At 42.0% G+C, this 24,749-nt stretch overlaps 1 long non-coding RNA gene across 1 annotated transcript in view; it reads right to left on the bottom strand.

The window, feature by feature from the left end:
* The window catches only part of LOC113608475 (uncharacterized), a 58,292-nt gene extending 33,594 nt beyond the window's left edge, over window positions 1-24,698 (bottom strand). The window contains exon 1 of the long non-coding RNA XR_003428342.1: window positions 24,546-24,698. This is a non-coding gene — a long non-coding RNA (uncharacterized LOC113608475). The remainder of the gene's footprint in view (window positions 1-24,545) is intronic.
* Between the last annotated feature and the right edge of the window lie 51 nt (window positions 24,699-24,749).

Here is a 24,749-nt window from a genome sequence, read left to right as displayed (position 1 = left end):
AAACAGAGATATTGGAACCTTCCCGTACTGCTGGTAGGAAGGTAAAATAGTGCTGCCACTATGAAAAACAGTCTGGCAGTTTCTCAGAAAAATAAAAATATAATTACCATATGAGCCAGCAATTTCCCTTTGTGTATATGGCCAAAAGAATTAAATACAAGGTTTCAAAGAGATATTTGTACATCCACATTCATAGCAGCATTGCTCAAAATAGCCAAAAAGGAGAAGCAACCCAAGTGATTGATGAATGAATTAACAAATGTGGTATAGCCATACAATGGAATATTATTCAGCCTTAAAAATTAATGAAATTCTGACACACATTAAAACATAGGTAAAAACTTAAGACATTATATGTTATAGCAGGAAAAATAAGGCACAGACCAACATCAGAGAGACCTGAGACATCCAGTAGTAACCCACAGGGTCCTTTCTCAGTCTCACAGAACATATTTCATCTTCAGATCATTAATCACCAAAATTGTGTGAGACATCTTGGTCCCAGTGGAGCCACAGCCTCATCTGAGGAAGAGTTTGTAATGCCTTTCTGAGCACACCACCAAAGGCAGGTTGCATAACCGGTCTCAACAGTAGAAATCAAAGAACATAACTGAAACCAATTGCAAACCATCAATCTGTATGTTTTCTAAAACCAGTACTGATAAACTGCTAAGGCTTCACCCTCATGTTCTGCAGACCCTAGCACAGATCTATATCAATCACTAGCTAGCCACATTTCATTCTGTTTTTGCCAAGAGTCAGAACCAAGACACTGGTGTTTCAAAGATAAACCAGGGTTGAAACAGAGTACCTGAGATTAGACCTGTACTTACATGGTCCAAGTCTCTGACTGTTAGTCAAGCATTTTGAATTACAAAACACTCATTATCCTTCCTTCTGAATCATTCAACATTTATAAAACAAAAGAAGTAGAAAGATATTACTAATTATTTCTATCTTGCAATGAAGGATAGATATTGCTTGAAAGAAACATTTCAGTTTACCAAATACTGCAACACAGACTTTTTCATAACAAAGTACAAACATGACAACTGGAAAGAAGAGTAAGGAAAATCTCTCCCAGCAGCCTCAGGAGCAGCGGATTAAATCTCCACAATCACTTTGATGTACCCTGCATCTACGGAATACCTGAATAGACAATGAATCATCCCAAATTGAGGAAGTGGACTTTGAGAGCAAGATTTATTATTTTTTCCCCTTTTCCTCTTTTTGTGAGTGTGTATGTGCATGCTTCTGTGTGAAATTTTGTCTGTATAGTTTTGCTTTCACCATTTGTCCTAGGGTTCTATCCTTCCTTTTTTTTTTTTTTTTTTTTTTTACTTTTTAAAAAAAATTTTTATTAATAATTATTTTTTTATTTTAATTACTTTATTTTATTTTACCTTACTTTATTTTCTTTTCTTTTATCCTCTTTCTTTCTTTCTTTCTACTTTTTCTCCCTTTTATTCTGAGCTGTGTGGATGAAAGGCTCTTGGTGCTCCAGCCAGGAGTCAGTGCTGAGGTGGGAGAGCCAACTTCAGGACACTAGTCCACAAGAGACCTCCCAGCTCCAAGTAATATCAAACTGTGAAAATCTCCCAGATATCTCCATCTCAACACCAACACCCAGCTTCACTCAACGACGAGCAAGCTACAGTGCTGGACACGCTATGCCAAACAACTAGCAAGACAGGAACACATTAGCAGAGAGGCTGCCTAAAATCATAATAAGGCCACAGACACCCCAAAACACACCACCAGACGTGGACCTGCCCACCAGAAAGACAAGATCCAGCCTCATCCACCAGAACACAGGCACTAGTCCCCCTCCACCAGGAAGCCTACACAACCCACTGAACCAACTTTAGCCACTGGGGACAGACACCAAAAACAACGGGAACTACAAACCTGCAGCCTGCAAAAAGGAGACCCCAAACACAGTAAGATAAGCAAAATGAAAAGACAGAAAAATACACAGAAGATGAAGGAGCAATATAAAAACCCACCAGACCTAACAAATGAAGAGGAAATAGGCAGTCTACCTGAAAAAGAATTCAGAATAATGATAGTAAAGATGATCCAAAATCTTGGAAATAGAATAGAGAAAATGCAAGAAACATTTAACAAGGACCTAGAAGAACTAAAGATGAAACAAGCAATGATGAACAACACAATAAATGAAATTAAAAATACTCTAGAAGGGATCAATAGCAGAATAACTGAGGCAGAAGAATGGATAAGTGACCTGGAAGATAAAGTAGTGGAAATAACTACTACAGAGCAGAATATAGAAAAAAGAATGAAAAGAACTGAGGACAGTCTCAGAGACCTCCGGGACAACATTAAATGCACCAACATTCGAATTATAGGGGTTCCAGAAGAAGAAGAGAAAAAGAAAGGGACTGAGAAAATATTTGAAGAGATTATAGTTTAAAACCTCCCTAATATGGGAAAGGAAATAGTTAATCAACTCCAGGAAGCACAGAGAGTCCCATACAGGATAAATCCAAGGAGAAACATGCCAAGACACATATTAATCAAACTGTCAAAAATTAAATACAAAGAAAACATATTAAAAGCAGCAAGGGACAAACAACAAATAACACATAAGGGAATCCCCATAAGGTTAACAGCTGATTTTTCAGCAGAAACTCTGCAAGCCAGAAGGGACTGGCAGGACATATTTAAAGTAATGAAGGAGAAAAACCTACAACCAAGATTACTCTACCCAGCAAGGATCTCATTCAGATTTGATGGAGAAACTAAAACCTTTACAGACAAGCAAAAGCTGAGAGAGTTCAGCACCACCAAACCAGCTTTACAACAAATGCTAAAGGATCTTCTCTAGGCAAGAAACACAAGAGAAGGAAAAGACCTACAATAACAAACCCAAAACAATTAAGAAAATGGGAATAGTAACATACATATCAATAATTACCTTAAATGTAAATGGACTAAATGCTCCCACCAAAAGACACAGACTGGCTGAATGGATACAAAAACAAGACCCATATATATGCTGTCTACAAGAGACCCACTTCAGACCTAGGGACACATACAGACAGAAAGTGAGGGGATGGAAAAAGATATTCCATGCAAATGGAAACCAAAAGAAAGCTGGACTAGCAATTCTCATATCAGACAAAATAGATTTTACAATAAAGAGTATTACAAGAGACAAAGAAGGACACTACATAATGATCAAGGGATCGATCCAAAAAGAAGATATAACAATTGTAAATATTTATGCACCCAACATAGGAGCACCTCAATACATAAGGCAAATACTAACAGCCATAAAAGGGGAAATCGACAGTAACACATTCATAGTAGGGGGCTTTAACACCCCACTTTCACCAATGGACAGATCATCCAAAATGAAAATAAATAAGGAAACACAAGCTTTAAATGATACATTAAACAAGATGGACTTAATTGATATTTATAGGACACTCCATCCAAAAACAACAGAATACACATTTTTCTCAAGTGCTCATGGAACATTCTCCAGGATAGATCATATCTTGGGTGACAAATCAAGCCTTGGTAAATTTAAGAAAATTGAAATTGTATCAAGTATCTTTTCCGACCACAACGCTATGAGACTAGATATCAATTACAGGAAAAGATCTGTAAAAAATACAAACACATGGAGGCTAAACAACACACTACTTAATAACGAAGGGATAACTGAAGAAATCAAAGAGGAAATTTAAAAATACCTAGAAACAAATGACAATGGAGACACGATGACCCAAAACCTATGGGATGCAGCAAAAGCAGTTCTAAGAAGGAAGTTTATAGCAATACAAGCCCACCTTAAGAAACAGGAAACATCTCGAATAAACAACCTAACCTTGCACCTAAAGCAATTAGAGAAATAAGAACAAAAAACCCCCAAAGTTAGCAGAAGGCAAGAAATCATAAAAATCAGATCAGAAATAAATGAAAAAGAAATGAAGGAAATGATAGAAAAGATCAATAAAACTAAAAGCTGGTTCTTTGAGAAGATAAACAAAATAGATAAACCATTAGCCAGACTCATCAAGAAAAAAAGGGAGAAGACTCAAATCAATAGAATTAGAAATGAAAACGGAGAAATAACAACTGACACTGCAGAAATACAAAAGATCATGAGAGATTACTACAAGGAACTCTATGCCAATAAAATGGACAACCTGGAAGAAATGGACAAATTATTAGAAATGCACAATCTGCTAAGACTGAATCAGGAAGAAATAGAAAATATGAACAGACCAATCACAAGCAATGAAATTGAAACTGTGATTAAAAATCTTCCAACAAGCAAAAGCCCAGGACCAGATGGCTTCACAGGCAAAGTCTATCAAACATTTAGAGAAGAGCTAACAGCTATCCTTCTCAACCTCTTCCAAATTATATCAGAGGGAGGAACACTCCCAAACTCATTCTACGAGGCCACCATCACCTTGATACCAAAACCAGACAAGGATGTCACAAAGAAAGAAAACTACAGGCCAATATCACTGATGAACATAGATGCAAAAATCCTCAACAAAATACTAGCAAACAGAATCCAATAGCACATTAAAAGGATCATACACCATGATCAAGTGGGGTTTATTCCAGGAATGAAAGGATTCTTCAATATATGCAAATCTATCAATGTGATAAACCATATTAACAAATTGAAGGAGAAAAACCATATGATCATCTCAATAGATGCAGAGAAAGCTTTTGACAAAATTCAACACCCATTTATGATAAAAACCCTGCAGAAAGTAGGCATAGAGGGAACTTTCCTCAACATAATAAAGGCCATATATGAGAAGCCCACAGCAAACATCATCCTCAATGGTGAAAAACTGAAAGCATTTCCACTAAGATCAGGAACAAGACAAGGTTGCCCACTCTCACCACTCTTATTCAACATAGTTTTGGAAGTTTTAGCCACAGCAATCGGAGAAGAAAAGGAAAGAAAAGGAATCCAAATCGGAAATGAAGAAGTAAAGCTGTCACTGTTTGCAGATGACATGATCCTATACATAAAGAATCCTAAAGATGCTACCAGAAAACTACTAGAGCTAATCAATGAATGTGGTAAAGTGGCAGGATACAAAATTAATGCACAGAAATCTCTGGCATTCCTATATACTAATGATGAAAAATCTGAAAGTGAAATCAAGAAAACACTCCCATTTACCACTGCAACAAAAAGAATAAAATATCTAGGAATAAACCTACCTAAGGAGACAAAAGATCTGTATGCAGAAAATTATAAGACACTGATGAAAGAAATTAAAGATGATACAAATGGATGGAGAGATATACCATGTTCTTTGATTGGAAGAATCAACATTGTGAAAATGACTCTACTACCCAAAGCAATCTATAGATTCAATGCAATCCCTATCAAACTACCACTGGCATTTTTCACAGAACTAGAACAAAAAATTTTGCAATTTGTATGGAAACACAAAAGAACCCGAATAGCCAAGGCAATCTTGAGAACGAAAGGAGGAACTGGAGGAATCAGGCTCCCAGACTTCAGACTATACTACAAAGCTACAGTTATCAAGACGGTATGGTACTGGCACAAAAACTGAAAGATAGATCAATGGAACAGGATAGAAAGCCCAGAGATAAACCCACGCACATATGGTCACCTTATCTTTGATAAAGGAGGCTGGAATGTACAGTGGAGAAAGGACAGCCTCTTCAATAAGTGGTGCTGGGAAAACTGGACAGGTACATGTAAAAGTATGAGATTAGATCACTCCCTAACACCATACACAAAAATAAGCTCAAAATGGATTAAAGACCTAAATGTAAGGCCAGAAACTATCAAACTCTTAGAGGAAAACATAGGCAGAACACTCTATGACATAAATCACAGCAAGATCCTTTCTGACCCACCTCCTAGAGAAATGGAAATAAAAACAAAAATAAACAAATGGGACCTAATGAAACTTTAAAGCTTTTGCACAGCAAAGGAAACCATAAACAAGACCAAAAGACAACCCTGAGAATGGGAGAAAATATTTGCAAATGAAGCAACTGACAAAGGATTAATCTCCAAAATTTACAAGCAGCTGATGCCACTCAATTACAAAAAAACAAACAACCCAATCCAAAAATGGGCCGAAGACCTAAATAGACATTTCTCCAAAGAAGATATACAGACTGCCAACAAACACATGAAAGAATGCTCAACATCATTAATCATTAGAGAAATGCAAATCAAAACTACAATGAGATATTATCTCATACCAGTCAGAATGGCCATCATCAAAAAATCTAGAAACAATAAATGCTGGAGAGGGTGTGGAGAAAAGGGAACACTCTTGCACTGCTGGTGGGAATGTGAATTGGTTCAGCCACTATGGAGAACAGTATGGAGGTTCCTTAAAAAACTACAAATAGAACTACCATATGACCCAGCAATCCCACTACTGGGCATATACCCTGAGAAAACCATAATTCAAAAAGAGTCATGTACCAAAATGTTCATTGCAGCTCTATTTACAATAGCCCGGAGATGGAAACAACATAAGTGCCCATCATTGGATGAATGGATAAAGAAGGTGTGGCACATATGTACAATGGAATATTACTCAGCCATAAAAAGAAACGAAATTGAGCTATTTGTAATGAGGTGGATAGACCTAGAGTCTGTCATACAGAGTGAAGTAAGTCAAAAAGAAAAAGACAAATACCGTATGCTAACACATATATATGGAATTTAAGAAAAAAAAATGTCATGAAGAACCTAGCGGTAAGACAGGAATAACGACACAGACCTACTAGAGAATGGACTTGAGGATAAGGGGAGGGGGAAGGGTAAGCTGTGACAAAGTGAGAGAGTGGCATGGACATATATACACTACCAACGTAAAATAGATAGCTAGTGGGAAGCAGCCGCATAGCATAGGGAGATCAGCTCAGTGCTTTGTGACCACCTAGAGGGGCGGGATAGAGAGAGTGGGAGGGAGGGAGATGCAAGAGGGAAGATATATGGGAACATATGTATAACTGATTCATTTTGTTATAAAGCAGAAACTAACACACCATTGTAAAGCAATTATACTCCAATAAAGATGTGAAAAAAAAACATGACTACTCTTTTACCTCCTTTCATTATTAAATATGAACTTTATGAAAAGTGTCGATAGACTGATGTAATGAAACAGTTAACTGATTATTAACAAAATCTGTTCTTTCTCTAGCCAATCAGCTTTCCTCAGAAGAACAGCCTGTGTGGGTTTTAATTCATTCTCCCAATAAATTTGATCACTGATATCAGTTTAATAGTAAAATCAAATTTACTTTATTAATTATACCAGTATTACACCAAAATGTGGTTCACTATAAGTAAAGATTCTTACAAAATAAATCAGTTAAATTACAGTAGTATTTTTTTCAGCCTTCTCAGCAAAATCAGTCTTTGTACATATGCTGTCATGGATCAGGGTATAAGTCACAGGTCAAGTCTCAGTTAATTATGGATTCCAGAGCTCTCATAGGCAGAACTATTGCCCTGTTTCATATACTTAACACCACTGAACTGTACACTTTTAAAATTATTAGGATTATAAATTTTACGTTATGTGTATTTTTGAATAAATAAATAAATATTTTTCAAAACATTTTCAATTCCCCCTCCAGAGGAAGGGCACTGACTTGGGATGGGGAGAATGCCCTGAGAAGGTGCCCAGGGCCTGGCAGCATCCCACATGGGGCCCAGTTTTTGAATAAGCACCCCCCACACACAAATTTTTCTGTCTCCCTCCAGAGGAGGCAACTATCCAGAGCCATCCAGGGCGGCATCCTGTGCCAATATGGGACCCCACATGAGCACCTTTCATCACGTTCACCTCACAGAAATGCCTTTCAATCCCCCTTTCATGGTGAGGACCAGCCAGTCACAGAGGTCTGGGGAGAAGGCCTTGGGCCTGACCAAAGTCCCAGGCAGGTCCTAATTGTTAGATATGCCTCCCAAAAGATTTTCAAATCACTCTTGAAAGGTGGACTGTAAAAAGGATAAAGGCCAGGGACTTCCCTGGTGACGCAGTGGATAAGAATCCACCTGCCAATGCAGGGGACACAGGTTCGATCCCTGGTCCGGGAAGATTCCACATGCTGCAGGGCAACTAAGCCCACGCACCAAAACTACTGAGCCTGCGCTCTACAGCCCACGTGCCACAACTACTCAGCCCACATGCCGCAGCTTCTGAAGCCTGCGAGCCTAGAGCCCGTACTCCACAACAAGAGAAGCCACCGCAATGAGAAGCCCATGCACCACAATGAAGAGTAGCCACCGCTCACCACGACTAGATAAAGCCCACGAGTAGCAACGAAGACCCAACGCAGCCAAAAATAAATAAAATTAAATCTTTTTTTTTTTTTTGCAGTACGCGGGCCTCTCACTGTTGTGGCCTCTCCCATTGCGGAGCACAGGCCCTGGACATGCAGGCTCAGGGCCATGGCTCACGGGCCCAGCTGCTCCGCGGCATGTGGGATCTTCCTGGACCGGGACACGAACCCGTGTCCCCTGCATCGGCAGGTGGACTCTCAACCACTGCGCCACCAGGGAAGCCCTAAAATTAAATCTTAAAAAAAAAAAAAAAAAAGGATAAAGGCCAGAGCATACATGACAAGGGATCTCTGACTTACAAACTCTGCAGCAATTGGTCCAGAGAGTCAAGACTTGGTTGATGACTGCAGCTTCCCTAATATTTGCCCCCCAAAAGCCAAATATGCCCCCCAACCAATCGCATAGGACACCTGCTTGTCATCAGCCACCCCTGGCTTCCTCAAACCAACAGCCTCCAATGGGCACACCTGAGTCTTCCCTTCACAATAAAATTCTCCCTCTCCACTGCCTGCCTTTGAGTCTCTGCCAAATGCAGCAGTGGCAGCTGACCCCCTGGCTCTAGGAAGCTCTGAATAAGCAGCCTCTGTTGTTCTCATTTGGGTGGTCTTTGATTACTTCCATACCTCTAGAATGGGCACATCAGCACAGGCCAGGAGCCCAGGAATGTGCCCAGAGCCGAACCTTTGTTCCCCATGGCCCCTGGTCATTGGGAACACCTCCTGAAAAGTCTTCTACGTCTCTCTCCTGAGACCTGGACCAGCCCAAACCAGGCACTGAGGCCCAAGGAGTGTCCCGTGGGGGCCCAGTCACCAGATAAACCTCTCAAAATATTTCGTCTCCTTCCACAGTGAGGATCAGCTCAAACCAGTGAGGGAAATCCAGGAGGGTGCCTCTGGCTCCAGCCACAGCCCCACACAGGTACTAGCAGTAGGAGGCAATACCAAAAAATCTTCCTAAATCCCATTCTGAAGGAGGGACCTGGCCCTGCCCAGTCAGGAGGCAGGAAAGTGTCCTGAGCTTGGCCACCTACTGCTTGGGCACTGGGCATCAGATGAACCTCCCAGAAACATTCGAAGTCTCCCTCCAGTGAAGGGACCTGGCTCAGGCCAGCTTGGGAGGTCCAGAGAGGGCATTCCTGGCCCAGCTATAGTCTCATATAGGGCCCATCGTTGGAAGTTCTCCCACAGAATATCCCTAAACCCCGTTCCTGTGGCAGGAACCAGCCTGGTTTGGACAGGGCAGCCAGGGAGGTTGTTTCCAGCCTTGTTTCAGGCCTGCATTGTGCCCAATTTTAGGAGGTACTCCCCAAAATCTTTCGAAGTTCCACTCTGGTTGCAGGGAACAGGCTGGGGCAGCCATGGAGGGGACCCAAGTCCCAAGCAGTCCTGGGTGGGCCCAGTTTGGGGGATGAGGTGGGGGAAGAGAGTGTAGGGGAAGTCAGGCAATTCCTGGCATCAAAACATGAAATGTGCTGTATCCATCAAGCTAGGCCAAACCCCCCATGCTTCATGAAGGCTTGGGGAGTTGTCTTATGCGGCAGCTGCAGGAATGTCATGGACAACAACAAATATGACTCATGCCTGGTCCCTCTCCTGGCCTCCCTTGGAAATTTGGGGTGCAAATATTCACTCCAAGCAGCATCAGGACTCTAAGCCGGCGAGCACCTTAGCTCAGCCCAACAGGACCATTCACTGTCCAGACTGATATAGTGACCTCGCAGTGCTCTCCTCAGCTCCTCTCACAGTGCGACATGCTCTCGAGGTCCTGCTGCCACTTGTCAGGGTGGGGCCCTCCTCTCACACACCACACAGCGGGGATCTGAGAGCAAGAAAGACCCTGGGTGGGGGCGCCTGATGGATGGCCTGGAGCTCCCAGGGCCGTGAAGGGCAGTGCAGGTGACAACAGGGTGATCCCCCTGCCCCAGGGAGGGCTGAGCACAGGAGACACAAAGGGTCAGGGATGACTCTAACTCACTGAAGCGACGTCAGAGAGAGCAGAAGCAGGGATAGGGTGGTGGGAGGGGGTGCATGCGGCCCTCAGGCATAGCAGGAAGAGCAGCCCCAATGTCCACATACTCTGGGGCATCCTAGGTCCTGCCCAGGAGAGCACAGAGTCACTGCATCCATTGGAGGCACCAAGCAGAGAGCATCCATCAGAGGCATCTATTATAGGGCACTGATTGTCTTGAAAGCCCTAAGGAGGGACATAACTGCAATCAACCCCCAGGAGTGGGGGTGGTCAACGTATGACCTGGAGCCCATGGGGAATTTACTGCAGCCAAGCTTGGTGTGGCCTCTCAGGGCTATTGGAGAGAGACTTGAAAATGTTTTCAGGGGCACCTCCAGCAAGTGGGCACCACAACATTCCTGTGGTGGTGGGGAAGGTGGGTAGCCTTAAAAATTCTAAAAAGCTGAGATGACCTCAGTAGTAGTGTTTGTTGCCTTGAAATGCAAAGCCCTGGGTGTTGGTGTGCACCCCATGAACAAGCAGCACTTCTTGCCATCTAGCACTTCTTTAATGGTGGCTGCTGAACCAGTTGAAGGGGGCCATGCAGCCCTGTAATTAGAGACCATATGATGCTGTCCAGGTCATATCAACTTCAAGAGAAATGCACAATATGAGACTTGTGCGTTTAAGTTTTATTCAGGACTTAAATTACTGAGTAATTTCTATAGGACTGAGACTGATGACTATAACCCAGGAGACAGCCACTCAATAGCTCTGAGTAAACTGCTCCAAAGAGGTAAGGAAGGAGCCAGTATATATATATATACTGGATGGATGGCTGCCATCACAAAGTACCACAAACTGGGACTTCCCTGGTGGCACAGTGGTTAAGACTCCATGCTCCCAATGCAGGGGGCCCAGGTTTGATCCTGGTCAGGGGACTAGATCCCACATGTGTGCCACAACTGAGAGTTTGCGTGCCACAACTAAGGAGCCTGTGTGCCACAACAAAGGAGCCAGTGAGCCGCAACTAGGAGCCAGCAAGCTGCAACTAAGAAGTCCTCACACCGCAACTAAAGGAGCCCGCCTGCCACAACTAAGGAGTCCATGTGCCACAACTAAGGAGCCGGCAAGCCACAACTAGGGAGCCCATGAGCCACCACTAAAGGAGCCCACCTGCCGCAACTAAGGAGCCCATGTGCCACAACTAAGAGCTGGTGAGTGGCAACTAAGCAGCCGGTAAGCTGCAACTAAGCAGCTGGTGAGCCACAACTAAGCAGGTGGTGAGCCACAACTAAGGAGCCTGCCTGCCACAACTAAGACTCAACACAACCAAATAAATAAATAAATATTTTTAAAATAAATAAATAAGGAGCCAAGCATATTTAAAAAAAAAAAAAAACAGGGACTTCCCTCGTGGTGCAGTGTTTAAGAATCTGCCTGCCAATGCAGGGGACACAGGTTCGAGCCCTGGTCTGGGAAGATCTGACATGCCACGGAGCAACTAAGCCCGTGTGCCACAACTACTGAGCCTGCATGCCACAACTACTGAAGCCCGTGTGCCTAGAGCCCATGCTCCACAACAACAGAAGCCACCGTAATGAGAAGTCCACTCACCACACGAAGAGTCGCACCCGCTCGCCGCAACTAGAGAAAGCATGCGCGCAGCAACAAAGACCCAACACAGCCAAAAATAAATAAATAAATTTATAAAAAGAAAAAAAAATTACCACAAACTGTGTGGCTTAAAAGAACAGAACTTTAGTCTTTCACAGTTCTGGAGGCCAGAAGTCTGAAACCAAGCTGTCAACAGGCCTGTGCTCCCTACACAGGCTCCGAGGGAAAATCCTTCCTTGTTTCTTCCAGCTTCTGGTATTCACTGGCATTCCTTGGCTTGTGGCTGCATCACTCTGCCTCCATCTTTACATGGCCTAATCCTCTTCTCTTCTCTGTGTATCTCTAATACTTGTCATTAGATTTAGGGCCTACCCTAAATCCAAGGTGATCTCATCTCAAGATCCTTGTGTTAATTACATCTGCAAAGACCCTTTTTCCAAATAAGGTCACATTCACAGGTTCCAGGGATTGGGACTTGGACATATCTCTTAGTGGAAGTACAGGGAGAGCACCATTCAGCCCATTCATTACAGGGTGCTTGGCAAAGTAATATATCCATTAAACCATGCCAGTTTACGTGATCAGCAAGCACATGTGTGAGGCAGAAGGGGACAGGGGAGTTTGAATGCTCTCAATGGTTAAAAGAAAAAAATTACACACTTTATTCCAGTAGAATTTGTAGAAACTAGCTCACAGTCACATTCTGAGGAGTAACACCTTATTTCAAGTTAAGCACACAAAGATCAAGGCATTTTTTGTGGAAATGTGCTAAGTTAAACAGTGCTCTCCAAACAAAGTTCTCCTTTCAGGTTAAAGCAAATCACAGTGCAGCTAAGCAACACTGAAACAAGCTCAGAGTCACATAGCGCAAAAAAAAAATATTGTGTTATTTCAGCTTAGAATAAATGAAGAAGAATCAATGCATTGAGAAAATGTGCTGTATTAGACTTCTCTTGAGAAAGAAAACCAATAAGATGTATGCGTGTAAAGATAGATCCATACCTATCTACATAGATGATACATACATACATACAAACAGAGAGAGAGAGAGATTGACTGATGTTGAGGTATTAGTTCACATGATTGTGGAGGTTGACAGGTACAAAATCTGCAGGGCAGTCTGGCAGGTGGAAGACTCAGGGAAGAGTTGATGTTGTAGCTTGAGTCCAAAGGCAGTCTGGAGACAGAATTCCTTCTTCCCTGGGGGAGGTCAGTCTTTTTTCTCTTAAGTCCTTCAACTGATTGGATGCGGCCCACTCACATTATGGAGGATAGTCTACTTTACTTGAAGTCCACTGATCTAAATGTTAATTACATCTAAAAAATATCTTCACAGCAACGTCTAAACTAGTGTTTGACCAAATATCTAGGTATCGTAGCCTAGCCAGGTTGACCCATGAAATTATGCATCACACATGCTCCGAGTTATAAAGAGCCCACAAAACTAAAATATTATTTTGACTTAGAACAAATGAAGATGAACCAATGTATTATTTGTGAAAAGGAAGAGTCACACAATCATGCAAAACTAACATCAAATTAGAACAAATGAAAACGACCGTAACTGTAATTGTGAAAATGAACATGCAGCCACACTCAGAGGGTCGTGGAGAAGTCGCCTGGGCACAGCTGCAGTCCTACATGGACGCTGATAGTCAAAGGAGCCACCAAAAAATATTTCTAAGTCCCCCTCCAGTAGCAGCAGCCAGCACAGGCCAGCCTGTGATAACCTGGGAAGGTGCCCTGGGCTTAGTGGCAGTGCAGGTGGGGCCCAATTGCTGGATAGGCTTCCCCAAAATTTTTCTAAGTCTCCCACTGGAGGCTAGGACTGGCCCAGGTTATGCAGGAAAGCCTAAGAAGGGAGTCCCAGGCCTGGCCATAGTCTTGCATGGGGCCTGAGTATGTGGAGAATCTCCCAGAAAGGTTTTTAAAGAGGGAAACTGGTGAAGGGCATTCTGGGTTCATCTCCAGCCCTGTGTCAGACAAAAATTTTTCTAGGTCACCCTCCCAACCAGGGAGGCTCTAGGAGGGTATCCTGGGTCTGCCCACAGCTGAAACTAAGGACAATTATCATTCATAATAGCCAAAAGATGAAAACAGCCCAACTGTCCATCAACTAATGAATGGAAAAACTAAATGCAGTCCATCCATACAATGGAATATTATTCAGCCATAAAAAGGAATGAAGTACTGATTCATGCTACAATGTAAGTGAGCCTTGAAATCATTACACTAAGCAGTGATGGTTGCACACATCTATGAATGTACTAAAACCATCGATTCGTCACTTTAAATGGGGAATTGTACAGTATGTGAAATATGTCTTAATAAAGCTGTCGTTGGGTTTTCCAGTTTCTGCATGTAAGTTTGGAAGTCACCACTCTGTCCTAACAAATAAAAAGATGAACAGACTGAAACGTCAACAACTCTTCTAGGATCTGGAAGGACAAACCACTGCCCCCAAGACTGGGGAGACAAACAAGTAAATACAGGGAGTCACAGCTTATCAGAGCAGAGACTCATCAGCAGAAACTGCTGCAGGAACCAGTGCCAAAATAGGAAAACCTGAACTGTAATTAATGAGTTGCTGGAGGCTCAGTGTGGACAAGTGTGACAATTTAAAACTCCAAGAAGACCCAGTCATAGAGGAGCCTCCACAATTTTTTGAGATTCACTTCCAGAAGCTTGATAGAAAATATCAGAAAAATCTCCTTAAGCTTCTGGCAGCGAGAAGGGAAAAGGAACCATTTGATAAATGCCAGAGCACTCTGTTCTTCACAAATCCTGCCATCAGGGGAAACTAGTTGACCAGAGCCTAACCTGCTGGGTTATTAGCAGTCTAACTGACCTGGGTAAAGGGAAATACCCAGCTCCAGTCAGCTCTAGCCATTATCTCCCACCTAAGGGAGTTCACAGTCTAGAGGCTCAGGCTCACTAAAACACTGAGACCTACTCTCAGCTCCATAAAATACTTCCCCATCCCCCCACATCTCACCACCACATGACTAAAGCCCTATTTACCATAGTCCCTTTTACCCAGTACATTATGTCTGGCTAAGAAAAAATTACAAGAGGGACTTCCCTGGTGGTCCAGTCGTTAAGACTCTGTGCTTCCACTGCAGGGGGTACGGGTTTGATCTCTGGTCCTGAACAAAGATCCCTCAGGCCGAGTGGACGCAGAAAAAAAAAAAAAAAGAAAAGAAAAGAAAAAATTACAAGATATACTAAAAAGCAAAAAACACAGTTGGAAGAGACAGAGCAAGTATCAGAACCAGACATGACAGGAATGTGGGAATTGTCAGACCAGGAACTTAAAACAGCCCTGATAAATGCAGTAAGGGCTTTTTTTTACTCTTTTTTTTTTTTTTGCGGTACGCGGGCCTCTCACTGTTGTGGCCTCTCCCGTTGCGGAGCAACAGGCTCTGGACGCGCAGGCTCAGCGGCCATGGCTCACGGGCCTAGCCGCTCCGCGGCATGTGGGATCTTCCCGGACCGGGGCACGAACCCGCGTCCCCTTCATCGGCAGGCGGACTCTCAACCACTGCGCCACCAGGGAAGCCCGTGCAGCAGTAAGGGCTTTGATAGATAAAATAGTGTGGACAAAGAATGTCGCCTGCCATTTCAGTAAACAAAGGATGCTGAGGCCATCAAGGCTTCAGCCTCTGCAGCCATCTCCAACGGTGGGATTCAGGATCGAGAAAAACAGGATACTGGCCATAGATAGTTAAGGTGGCCATAGATAGTTAATTATTCAAAGGAATAATTTTAATAATCCCAGACTCTTGTACCTTCCCATATACAAAAGCACTAAATTCATTAACTTGAAATGTCTGCTTTTCTTTAATTAACAGTAATCTTTTTTAAATTAATAGACTTTATTTTTTTAGAGAGGTGTTAGATTTACAGAAACAAGAGTAATATTTTGATGTTCCGACTACATGGTATTTTTTTTTTGCAAAAACTCCTACATATCCTGGCTCCTCCTTACCTCTTCAGAACAGTCCCTCAGAGCTTTCTGAAAGGCTGTCTCCTGGGCTTAAGTCCTTAGTATGTCTGCTGAACAAAACATAATTCTCAACTTTTAGGTTGTGCATTTTTTTTCAGTCAACAACAACATGCAAGACGGTCAATGCAAGCAGAGAGATGGAAATACTAAGATAGAACCAAAGGTAAGTGCTAGAGATTGTTGACCTAAACAAAGAGATAAACTGAGGCAAGTTCCAAAAGACGAGTTTATTCAGGAATAGTTAGAGGAACTGCAATTCAGGACAAGCAAACTGTAGCAAGCTACAGGCAAGTCCATTCAGGGTTTGGGGCAGGTTGTATTTATGGGCAGGGAAGGTAAAGAGAGGACAGTTCAGTTAGTCAGTTAAAATAAAAACCAGAGACCACCAGCCTTAGGAAAATTTCCTAAGCAGACAAAATCGATCCAGTCACACAAACAAAGCTCAATTTAGCCCACTTTGTGAGATCAACCTTGACATCTCCTGGGTCATCTCCCATTCACGCCTCTGACAAAACTTTCCGAAGTCAATATGAGACAACCTCTGATCAATCCTACATCATCTGAGAAAATTCCAATGCTATCATTTTGTGTAAATCAGGAATTTTACTGGAAATCAGTGTCTTAGTCCTTAAGTTTTGTCTTCCTGAGGGCATGTGTGTGAGATTCTCCACTTTATATCCTCTGTTTCTATTTTAGATTGAAATTCTGTCACAAGATCAAAAACAATGTAACAGGGCTTCCCTGGTGGCGCAGTGGTTAAGAATCCACCTGCAAATGCAGGGGACACGGGTTTGAGCCCTGGTCCGGGAAGATCCCCCATGCCGCGGAGCAACTAAGCCCGTGTGCCACAGCTACTGATCCTGCGCTCTAGAGCCCACGAGCCACTGCTACTGAGCCCGTGCGCCACAACTACTGAGCCTGTGCTCTAGAACCCGTGCTCCACAACAAGAGAAGCCACCGCAATAAGAAGCCCGTGCACCGCAACGAAGAGTAGCCGCTGCTCGCCGCAACTAGAGAAAGCTGGCGCACAGCAATGAAGACCCAATGCAGCCAAAAATAAATAAAAAGAAAAAAGCAGAAAAAGAATTTTCTCTCATACAAGGTAACTTATCCACTGCCTAGGCTATCAGCAGATTTCTCAGTAGAAACCTTGCAGGCCAGGATAAAACGGTATGATACATTCAAAGCACTGAAAAAAAACACTGCTAACGAATATTTTGCCCAGAAAAGTCGTCCTTCAAAAATGAAAGCTAAATAAAGACTTCCCCAAACAAAGAAAAGCTGAAGGAGTTCAGAGCACTAGACCTTTCTAACCAAAAGTTCTGAAATGAGTTCTTCAAGCTGAAACAAAAGGATGCTAATTAGTAATATAAAAACACATGAAAATGTAAAATACACCAATAAAGGTAAGTATATAGTCTTATTCAGAATACTCTAAAACTGTAATGTGATGGTGTGTCAACCACTTAACCCTAATATGAAGGTTAAAGAAAAAAAGTACTAAGAAATAGCTAGCTACTGCTACAATAAGTTATTAATGGATACACAATATAAAGAGATGTAAATTGTGACACCAAAAACATAAAATGGAGGAGAGTAAAGGGTAGATCTTTTGTTTGTAATCAAAGTTAAGTTGTTATCAGCTTAAAATAGACTGTTACGTAAGATGTTTCAAGGAAGCCACAGGGTAAACATAAAACAAAACCTATAGTAGATACACACAAGATAAAGAGAAGGGAATCAAAGCACACTACTACAGAAAATCATCAATTCACATAGGAAAACAGCAATAGAGGGGAAAAAACTACAAATAGCCAGAAAACAATTATTAAGACAGCATTAGTCTATGGTCTGCCGTGGCTTGCATTTCCTGAATTGCAATTCCAATGGCTATTCCCAAATAAACTTGCTTTTGCTTGTTTAAAAAAAAAATGACATTAGTAAGGCCATATTGATGGCATCACCTATCAATAATTACTTTAAATACAAATGGATTAAATTCTCCAATCAAAAGACATAGAGTGGTAGTATGAATTAAAAAAAAAAAAAAGATTCAGGGCTTCCCTGGTGGCGCAGTGGTTGGGAGTCCGCCTGCCGATGCAGGGGACGCGGGTTCGTGCCCCGGTCCGGGAAGATCCCACATGCCGCGGAGCGGCTGGGCCCATGAGCCATGGCCGCCGAGCCTGTGCGTCCGGAGCCTGTGCTCCGCAACGGGAGAGGCCACAACAGTGAGAGGCCCGCGTACTGCAAAAAAAAAAAAAAGATTCAAACTATATGCTTCCTACAAGAGACTCACTTTAGCTTTAAGAACACACATAGGCCCAAAGTGAAGGGATGAGACAAGATATTCCATGCAAATGGAGACCAAAAGTGAGTAGGGGTAGCTACACTTATACCAGACAAAATAGTCTTTAAGTCAAATAATGTAACAAGAGACAAAGAAGGCCATTGTATAATGATAAAGGGGTCAATTTATCAAGAGGATATAAAACCTGTAAATATATATGCACCCAACATTGGAACACATAAATATTAAGTAAATATTAAATGTTTAATAAATATTAAAACAAATACTAACAGATCTGAAGGAAAAAATAGACAACAATTCAGTAACAGTAGGGGACTTCAACACCCCCACTTTCACAATGGACAGATCAGCCAGACAGAAAATCAATAAGGAAACACTGGACTTTGTGATATTGTGTTTTATAATAAGAAATGTAAAGTTGGCCTTTGTCTTATTTCTGGCACAGAGCTCCTAAAATCCTTGGAATTTTCTAAGTTGTAAGAGCCATAAAGGTGTGTTAATATTCATTAAAAAAACCCATTCAACCACACCTGAGTCTGTTAATGAGGTGACTTCTTGACCACACCTAAGGATGAGGGATGGTTGCCAGGGGAACCAACCATGTTATTGGAGGGTTGGAACTTTCAGTCCCATCCTCCTTAACCTCAAGGGAAGGGAGAGGAGCTGGAAGTTGAATTGATCACCAACAGCCAATGATTTAATGAATCATTCCTATGTAATGAAGCCTCCATCAAAACCCAAAAGGATGGGTTTGGAGAGCTTCCAGGTTGGTGAACATTTGGAAGTGCTGAGAGAGTGGCAAACTGGGAGAGGGCACGGAAACTCCAAGCCCTTTCCCCATAACTTACCTGTGCATCTCTTCCATCTGGCTGTTCTTTAGTTATATCCTTTTATAATAAGCTGGTAATCTACTAATTTAAATGTTTCTCTGAGTTCTGTGAGCCACCCTAGAAAATTAACTGAACCTGAGGAGGGGAATCATAGGAACCTCTGATCTATAGCTGATCAATCAGAAGCACAGGTAACAAACTAGACTTTTGATTGGCATTTGAAGTGGGAGGTGGGCAGCCTTATAAGACCAAGCCCTTATCCTGTGGGATCTGATGCTATCTCCAGGTAGACAGTGTCAGAACTGAGTTGAATTGTAGTACACACAGCTGGTGTCAGAGAAACACTTGGTGCTGGGGAAAAAACCTGCACATCAAAATTGGTTGCATAACCATGACTTGAATTATATTTTAGGCCAAATAGACCTAAAAGACATATACAGTACTTTCCATGCAAGAGCAGCAGAATACACATTCTCCTCAAACCCTCATGAAACATTCTCCAGGATAGATCATACGTTACACCACAAAACAAATCTTAGCAAGTTTTAAAAGAGTGAAATCACACCAAGTATTATTTCTGAACACAATGATATGAAAGTAGAAATCAATAGCAAGAGAAAAACTGGAAATTCACAAATATGGGAAACTCAACAACACACTCCTGAATAACCAATAGGTCAAAGAAGAAATAAAAAAGGAAAATTTTTTAAATCTTGAAACAAACAAAAATGGAAACACAACATACCAAAACTTATAGGATGTTGCAAAAGCAGTGCTAAGAAAGAAGTTTACATTGTGTTGTGTTGGTCCCAGCCTACCGATAGTGATGCTATCAGCTAGGTACACCTGAGGCACTCACCCTGGCCCATATTACCCTTAGTGAGCCACACACACATTTCTCCAGCCAATGTTGTGGCTGGAGCAGCCCTTGGTTCTTATTATGATTGCAGGAAAAAACCGTCAGGGAATTTGAGGAACAAGATTTATTACTCACAGGTCCTGGAGCACACACAGCATACCCCAGGGCTACACAGTGAGTTCAGAGGTAGAAAGAAAGAAAGAGAGAGAGAGAGAGAAAAGACCTAGGACTCTGTCTTTATTAGGATCCAAAACTGGTGTGTCTAGAGTTTTGTAGGTTCATGTTATTGGTTACTATAAAGCTTAAGAGAGACATTCCTTCTAAAAAAAAAAATGGTTCTGAAGAAGCTGGGGGCAGGAAAGAATAAAGACGCAGACATAGAGAATGGACTTGAGGACACGAGGAGGGGGAAGGGTAAACTGGGACGAAGTGAGAGCGTGGCATGGACATATACACACTACCAAATGTAAAATAGATAGCTAGTGGGAAGCAGCCACATAGCACAGGGAGATCAGCTCTGTGCTTTGTGTCCACCTAGAGGGGTGGGATAGGGAGGGTGGGAGGGAGACACAAGGGAGAGGAGATATGGGGATATATGTATATGTATAGCTGATTCACTTTGTTATACAGCAGAAACTAACACACCATTGTAGAGCAATTACACTCCAATAAAGATGTTAAAAAAAAAAAAGAGGGGCTTTCCTGGCTGTCCAGTGGTTAAGACTCTGCACTTCCACAGCAAGGGGCACAGATTGGATCCCTGGTCGGGTGAACTAAAATCCCACATGCCGCACAGTGCAGCCAATAAATAAATAAAGCTTAAGAGCAGGAATTAGGGCATAGGAAGGGAGAAGCAGGATCACTCAAATGGTCAGTTATCCAGGTTACCCAGGGCTTTCTGAAAGAGGGACCTTCATGGGAAGGGGGTGGCCTAATTCCTTATCTGATTATTTTGCTAGTAGTTGTACCATACAGCTGCCAATATGTTTATTCAAGATGGATGTCTTTTGAAATGGATGCCTTGACAATCAAAAGCTTAATGTCAGGCACTAATATAGCTATAAGTGCCTACATTTTTTAAAAATCTCAAATAAATGACCTAACTTTTCACCTCAAGGAATTAGAAAAAGAAGAACAAACTAAATGCAAAGTCAGCAGAAGGAAGGAAATAACAAAGATCAGAGGAGAAATAAATGAAATAGAGATTAGAAAAACAACAGAAAAAAAAATAGGACTTACCTGGTGGCGCAGTGGTTAAGAATCTGCCTGCCAATGCAGGGCACATGGGTTTGAGCCCTGGTTGGGGAAGATCCCACATGACGCGGAGCAACTAAGCCTGTGCGCCACAACTACTGAGCCTGTGCTCTAGAGCCCGTGAGCCACAACTACTGAGCCTGTGAGCCACAACTACTGAGCCTGCGTGCCACAACTACTGAAGCCTGTGCGCCTAGAGCCCGTGTTCCACAACAAGACAAGCCACCGCAATGAGAAGTCTGTGCACTGCAACAAAGAGGCGCCCCCGCTTGCTGCAACTAGAGAAAGCCCGTGAGCAGCAACGAAGATCCAATGCAGCCAAAAATTAATTAATTAATTTTAAAAAAATAACTAGCATCTTAAAAAAAAAATGAGCTGAAGACCTGAATAGACATTTTTGCAAAGTCATATAAATGGCCAACAGGTACATGAAAAGGTGTTCAACATCTAATTATCAACGAAATGCATAAAATGCATAAAAAAACCATAATGAGTTATAACCTCACCCCTAGAATGGCTATTACCAAAAAGACAAGAGAGGGGCTTCCCTGCTGGCGCAGTGGTTGAGCGTCCGCCTGCCGATAGGGGACGCGGGTTCGTGCCCCGGTCCGGGAAGATCCCACATGCCGTGGAGCGGCTGGGCCTGTGAGCCATGGCCGCTGAGCCTGCATGTCCGGAGCCTGTGCTCCGCAACGGGAGAGGCCACAACAGTGAGAGGCCCGCGTACCGGAAAAAAAAAAAAAAAAGACAAGAGATATCAAAGGCTGGTGAGGATGTGGAGAAGATTGTGCACTATTGGTGGGAATGTAAACTGGTGCAGCCACTATGGAAAACAGCATGGAGTTTCCTCAAAGAATTAAAAATAGAGCTACCATATGATCCAGCAATCATACTTCTGGGTATACATCCAAAGCAAAAGAAATCACTATCTCTAAGGAAATGAAATCAGTATCTCATAGAGATATCTGCACTCCCATGTGCATTGCAGCATTATTCACAATAGGCAAGACATGGAAACAACCAAAGTGTTCATTGACCAATATATGGATAAAGAAAATGTGAGATATATACATATTATAAATATATCTGTATATATTTATAAAACATATATATTACAAATACATATATCAGTAAAATGTGATATATACATACACATTACTCAGCCATAAAAAAAGAAGGAAATCCTGCCATTTGAGAAAACATGGATGGACCTTGAGGGTATTATGGTAAGTGAAAGAGTCAGACAGAGAAAGACAAATACTGCATGATCACATGATTTATATGTGGAACCTAAAAACATGGAACTCATAGAGAGTAGAATGGTGGTTGCCAGGACTGAGGGGTGGGGGAAATGGAGAGATGTTGGCCAAAGGGTACAAACTTCCAGATACAAGATGAATATGTTCTGGGGATGTAACATACAGCATGGTGACTATAGTTAACAATACTGTACTGTATGCTTGAAAGTTGCTAAGAGAGTAGATCTTAAATGTTCTCACCACATACACACACACACAGGTAACTATGTGAGGTGATGCAGGTGTTAACTAACTTATTGTGGTAATCATTTTGCAATATATATGTGTATTAAATCATGTTGCACACCTTAAACTTACACAATGTTGTATGTCTATTATGTCTCAATAAAGCTAGAACACTTGAAAGAAAGGAAGAAAAAAAGAAATGTATGTCACCATGTTGCCATTTTAAAAACCTGTACATGGGCGTGTACACAACTTTATTCATAATTGGCAAAACTTGGAAGCAACCAAAATGTCCTTGAGTAGGGGAATGGATAAACTGCGGTACCTCTGGATAATGGAATATTATTCAGTGCTAAGAAGAAATGAGCTATCAAGCCATGAAAAGACATTGAGGAACCTTAAATGCAGCACTAAGTGAAGAAGTCAGCCTGAAAAGGCTACATATTGCATGATTCCAACTATATGATATTCTGGAAAAGAAAACACTATGGAGACAGTTGTGACAAAAACTCATACAGCAAAACAATGACTCATTTTTTGAAATAAGACTGCTTTGGAATTCAACATGTCACCAGGAAGGGGCAAATTAAATGGGACATTCTGTTTCCTTCCTAAACATGTAACTATTTGGAATCCAACTGTGATTTCACAACTTTATGCTTTAAAACCATTCTCCCTGAGCAAGGGAGCCTTAACTTATGATGATAAGTTAACATTGGAATGTGCTTCGGGAATGTTCAAAAATGAAAACATCTTGGACACCGATAGCAGCATATAAATTTATAGATGCAAAGACCTGATTGACAAATAGTTGGTCTACAAAACAAACCTGTTTTGGAGAGCTAGATACGAATCCCTACAAGTCAAAAAGCTTGTTGTTGCTAGTTAGTAAAATCCATGCTGAAAGGCTTTAGTTGGGAGGCTATTTACCTTGATGTCTTCACATTGGAATGACACCAATAATCAGAGTAGGGAGTTCCCTGGCAGTCCAGTGGTTAGGACTCCATGCCTGAGTTCAGTTCCTGGTCCGGGAACTAAGATCCCTCAAGCCGCAGGATGCGGCCAATAAATAAATAAATTTTTTTTGAAAAAAGAGAATCAGAGTAATTGTGGGCCCGCTAAGAGCAGGGAATCAAGTCAACGTGATGTCATCTTTGTGTTAGTTTTATCACCACATAAAAGAGACAGATGTTCTAAAGGTTGCAGTCCATTCAAAGAAGTATTTCTGGAAAAGAAAACAAAGTAAAAATATCCTATTGTGTAAAATGGGACAGAAAGAAATGCCACGTTATTTTTATTAAATATAGAATATTATCCAAGTCCTGTTGCATTTATGTTCTCCTTTTGCAGTCTTACATGTATATACCTCAAGAATCTTAAGGATATGCAACAATATAACCTACAAATTTAAGGTCCAGTAAAGAGTTTAAAAAGTAGTTCAAATATTACTGTATCAGAGGACAGAAACATTATAAACACATCATACACATTTTTCTCAAACATATTGTTGGATGTGTTTTCTATTAGTAGTACTACTAAGTACTGAAATACTAATTGCCACTGTTAATTAGTCCTATTGTGGTTTTGTTGAAACAATGGCATTTATGTAACAGGAAAGTAAATAATAAACAATAAGTAAACACCAATTTTTCATATTCTTACGTTAAAGTAGTAACTTTGTGGGTGTGTAATTATTATCTATTACATGACGCCTCCTGTCAGGTGTGGCTGTGTCCTGTCTAGACTCTCGAAGCCCACCAGCCCCGAGCCCTACCCAGGCCCGGAGGTAGGGATACCTCACCCCACCTCCACCCAACCCGCACGCGCACAAGGCCCGCCCTCATGATAAATCCCACCCCCTGAACACTGGTGCTTATTTATCCCCACCTCCGCAGTGTCCAGGCTCCGCCTCTCGTGGCCCAGACAGTGCAGTCTCCGAGGAGGACTGGCCTCTTCCGATGTAGGTTGTCATGGTGGCGCCCAACCCGCCTTGCCTCCTCTTTTCCGGTCTCAGTCCGGCGTGGCAAAGCAAGCAGGCTGCCTTAGCCTTTCAAGGCCTCTGTGTCATGGCGACGCCCCGACTCTCCTTCC

The sequence above is a fragment of the Aethalodelphis obliquidens genome, unplaced genomic scaffold (assembly GCF_003676395.1).
Source record: "Aethalodelphis obliquidens isolate GAN/ISIS:26980383/991018 unplaced genomic scaffold, ASM367639v1 scaffold53, whole genome shotgun sequence".
In the NCBI taxonomy this organism is placed as follows: Eukaryota; Metazoa; Chordata; class Mammalia; order Artiodactyla; family Delphinidae; genus Aethalodelphis; species Aethalodelphis obliquidens.
The sequence above is the reverse complement of the archived record's forward strand: the minus strand, read 5'-3'. Positions and strand labels throughout refer to the sequence as shown.